Here is a 5,080-nt window from a genome sequence, read left to right on the forward strand (position 1 = left end):
TATTTTGTGTATGCTTCTTTATTTGAGACCTTTCTATGGAAGAAACATTTTGTAAATTGATTAGCTAGAAATCATTAAAAACTATTAAGAGTATATACTTGGGACCAGTAGGTGACGTGGTGGTTGAGGCAACTGGACTCTCACGTGGTTGACCACGGTTTGAGACCCGGACCTGGTGGCTTGCTTTCTCACTTTCCCTCTCTCTGTCCCTCTCTGGGCAAATTAAAAAGTAAATAAATAAAGTTAAAGTAATTCTCTAAAAAAATTATCTAAAAAGAAAAAAGTATATATATGAAAAATTTATTTTTTAGTAACTTTAATATGAGGGTTCAGAATTAACTTGGGATACCAACACTCTACCTTATCTGTTTATCAACATCAGAATAATGTTACACACAGTATTGCTATTAATTACATAATTAACAGAGTTAATATAATTATACTGTCATATAGTTGAAGTCTAGAACTGAAAATTTGAGAAAATATTCAATTGATGACCAAATAGTATATAAACATAGTGTTGATTGGGACCAGCAGAGGGGGTAATGGTTATGTTGCTGGACTCCCATTGGGTAGACCGCAGTCCCCGACCTGGCAGCTTAAAATTTACACCAGGTGTGTGTGTGCCCAAAATCCCAACAGGAGAATGGAGGAGAAGGGATTGCAGTGTTGCCATCCTCCCAGGGGGTGATTTCTCACTTTCTGTCTCTGTCTCTCCAAAGAGTACATGCAGCAAAAATCTCTCAAAAAAAACCACAAAGTATAATGTTGAAAATAAGCAGATACTTTTATCACATTAAATCATTTTTTTATTTTTCTTTTAGTTTTGCTATAGTGTGCATGCACTGGTTTGAGACAGAGAGAGGAAAAGAGAGAAGTCACTCCATAGGGATGGCCATACCACAAGCCCTTCTCTATTTTCCTCTTGGGATTCTAGGCAAACATTTTCATGTGTCCAGTGTGTTTTTCATGCTGCCAAGTCTAGGACTTTAACCACTGGGATCCAGCTGCCTTAACCACCACGCCACCTGGCTGACCCAAGTTATCTTTACAGATGTACGCAGAATTTGTTTATAATTTTTAAGAAAACCTTACAAACTGATAATAGAAGGGAACTTTCTCACTTTATAAAGACAACTCACCAAAAAGGGGGGGGGCAGTAGGTGGTGTGGTGGTTAAGGAGCTGGATTCCCATATGGCCAGTTCAAGTTCAAGACCCTGCAACTTGAAAATCACCACAGGTGGTGTGTGTGCATGCCCAAAATCCTGAAAGAAGAAAGGAGACTGGATTGTGGCATGGCCATTCACCCTGTGGGATGATTGCTCACTTTCCTACTTTCTCTGTCTCTCTTGTGAGTGCATGTGCCCTATAGCAAAACTCTTTAAAAAAAAAAAAAAGGTTCTGAAGTACAGGAAGCCAGTCACCAATCATACTTCTTTTACTCCTTTTGAATTTGTATTTTGTAGGGTATTAATATATAGGAAATGGTCATGACCAGAGTTTATATGTGTTCTGTGTCTGGTATATGCAAACCTTAATGGGAAGAGGACTTCAACTTAGTTTTGTATTACTTCTGTAACATACACCTACAAGTTATGGTTAAAACAATAGATGTATCCTCTTGCAGTTCTGATGGTCAGAAGTCCAATGCCAGTCTTACTGGGCTAAAATCAATATGTCTGCATGCTGTGGTCCTTTCTGGAGGCTCTATGGGAGAACTGATTTCTTTGCTCATTTGGTCCTTGGCAGAATTTAGATCCTTGCAGCTGTAGGACTGAGGTTCTATGACCTGGCTGGCAGCTGAGAGCCATTCGCAGTTTTTCGGGGCGTGTCCATTCCTTAGCTGACAGCCCCCTTCCTCCATTTTCAAAGCCAGCAATGGTAGGTTGCATCCTTCTCGTGCGCAAAATCTTTCCTGCCTGTTCTTGGATAGTTGTATCTTTCTGACCCACTCTTCTGCTTTCTGTTTTTATTACACTTTTAGTTTTTACATTTGCACATGTAGTGGTAAGAAACACAGGTAGATCCCCAGTACCCAGTTCCCCCCAGTGGTACCATTTTGCAAAGCTGCCCTAGCATATCACAACCAGGATGTTGACATTGACCCAGTCAAAATGAAGAACATCCTCCCCACCACAGGAGTCTCTCCTGTTGCCCTTGTATCACTACAACCATTTCCCTCCTGTCTACTCCTTACCCCCTAGAAATGATCTATTTCCCATTATTTGTCATTTCAAGGATACTGTTGACATAAATGTAATCACACAATAGGTAAAATTTTGGGTTTCTTTTTACTTAGTATAATTCACCAGGCTATTGTTTATCCCTTTTTATTGTTGATTAGTATTCCATGATGGACATATCACAGTTTATTGAACCATTCACTTATCAATGTACATCAGGTTTGCTTCCAGTGGTTTTTTGGGGGGGAGAGATTTTTTTGTATAGGGCATGTGCACTCACCAGAGAGAGAGAAAATGAAAATCACTCCCCAGAGGGCATGGCCACACTAATCTCCATTCTCTTGGGATTTGGGGTATGCATGCATGCAAGCCTGGTGTGAGTTGCAAGCCACCAGATCCGGAACTTGAACCATGGTTTACCATGTGTGAGTCCAGCAATGTAACCATTACGCCATCTGCTGTCCCTGCTTCCAGTTTTTGTCTATTGGGATAAAGTTACTTTAAGCATTCATATGCATGTTTGTGTGTGAACGTAAATCTTCATTTCCTTGGGCTAAGTGCCCAAGAATCCAACTGCTGGATCGCATGTAGTTGTATGCACACTTTTTTGTTTTTAAGAAACTGCCAGTCTGTTTTGCAGAGAGGCTATATTTTTCTCTTTGTTTTTTAAATTTTTACAGAAGACTCATGCACTCACCAGAGAAAGAAAGGGAAAAAGTACCTCCCTCTGGGGTATGGTACTCATAATCCAGTCCCTTATTCTATTCTCTTGGGATCTTAGACATGTTTACACATGCACCTTGTGTTTTTTTCAAGCCACCAGGTCTAGTACTCAAACCCAATGGTTAGCCTTATGGGATCTGATGCCTTCCTGATAATGTGAGCTTCAGCTGAAGGCCAGATGGTGGTATCTTAATATTACTAAAGGAACCAGCCTTACCCAGAGAAGGTCTGCCCTTTGCCCTTGGCTTCCAAGAGGTCATCTGTGTCATACCTGATAAAAGTGTCAGTTTAGATGAGGGCTTGGCTAAACTGGAATTTAGAGCGGAGACTGGCCAGGCCAGAAGAACATTGTGTGATTGGTGTATGCGTTGTCACTCTACTTGGACGTGAGTTCAACCATGAGGACAATCAATGAATGAATCAAGCCTATGCAATGAAGCCCCAATAAAAACTGGACACAGGCTCAGGTGAGCTTCCCAGATAAGGATGCTCCATACATATTGTCACACCCTGTGCTGGGAGGGCAATAGATCCTGAGAGATGACAACAGAACTTGGATTTGGAAGCCTCTGGATTTTACCTTATGCATTTCTTTCCTTTGTTGCTTTTGATTTATAGCCATTCCTTGGAACAAACCATAAGCATCCATTTAATAGCTTTCAGTGAAACCTCCTAGTAAACCTAAGTGGTTTAGGAGCCCCCCAAACTTGGAACCTGTATCTGAAGTCTTTGGAGACATACGCTCTTGAACCTTGCAGTTGGGCTAACTCTGGGCAAGAAGTCAAGAAAAACCCAATACCTTTTCTTTCTTAGTTTTCTAGTATTTCTAAAAACAACAACAACAACAACAACAACAAAAAAAAGCAAAACAAAAACTTCTCTGTGCAAATCAAAACTATAACGTGACTTCACTTCCACCAGGATGGCTATCATCAAAAGGACAGATGACACATGTTGGTATGTGGGGAAACTGGACCCAGATCCACTGCTGGTAGGAATGTAAATGGTGCAGCCACCTTGGGAAACAGTCTGGCCAGTTTCTCCAATGCTAAAATACGGTGTTACCAGATGCAGCCATTCTACTCCTAGGACTATACTCCAGAGAAATGGAAACTGTCCACCCGAAAACGTGTATATGAATGTTCACGATAGCAACATTCCCAACAGTGAAAAAGTGTAAAGGAGTTTCTCAGCTGATGAATGGAAGAATAAAAGTGGAATAGCCAAACGACGGGGTATTATTTGGCAATAAAAAGAAATCAGTGCTGATACATGACACACCACGGATGAACATTAAAAACATGCTTAAAGAAAAAAAAGCCAGACATGAAAACACTACTTATCGTATGAGTCTACTTATATGAAAGATCCAGAATAAGCCAATCTGTAGAGGAGGAAGACGTGATTGTTTAGGGCTGGGCGGAAGTGGAGAGGGAGTGGGGAGTGACGGCTGGTGGGTAACGGGTTTCTTTGGGGGTATGGCTAAGATTGATTGTGGGGATGGTCGTACAAGTCCTCTACTAAAAATATGTATTATGTACTTTAAATCGGCAAATGGTATTCTTAGAATGTGATTTTTTATAGTTATTGGCAAATCTGTTTGTTTTGTATTGAACCTGCTTCGGTAAAGCACTAGGTGTTCAACAAAATTAACTGAGTGATTTTTCAAAACTCCATGTTCGCTTTCCCGGTACTCCGAAAAGCGAAAGTGGGTTGGGACCTACCATTTTCTAAATACGCCAGGAAAATCTGAAATGGAACCCGGACTCCACCGCCTCCTCCGCCCCCCCCCCCCCGCCACTAGCTCTGGCTCCTGCAGCCGTGGTTTGCAAGGAGCTGCAACCCTGCAACCGGCCGCGGGCAGGGCTCGACGAGGGGCGGAACTCGCAGCGTCTGGGTGGCTCCAGCCGGGAGACTCGCCGACTGGGAGGCCCGGAAACGCTCTTCGGGGTCCTAAGCAGCAGCACAAAACCAACCCGGAGCGTCACCTGCCCTTCCCAGACGTGCTCCCAGAAAGCGCTGCCCGGAGCTCGCTGGCAGCGTGCTTAGGAAACCCCGTTTCCGCAAGTCAGCTGGCGGGCCCGGCCCCCGCGCTCAGCTTGGGGTGGCGTGGGGAACACTTGGGCCCTCCCCAGAAGCCCGTCGACCGGCGGCGGCGGCCTCCCCGCCCCCT

This window comes from Tupaia chinensis, unplaced genomic scaffold, assembly GCF_000334495.1.
Source record: "Tupaia chinensis unplaced genomic scaffold, TupChi_1.0 Scaffold000065_1, whole genome shotgun sequence".
Lineage (NCBI taxonomy): Eukaryota > Metazoa > Chordata > Mammalia > Scandentia > Tupaiidae > Tupaia > Tupaia belangeri.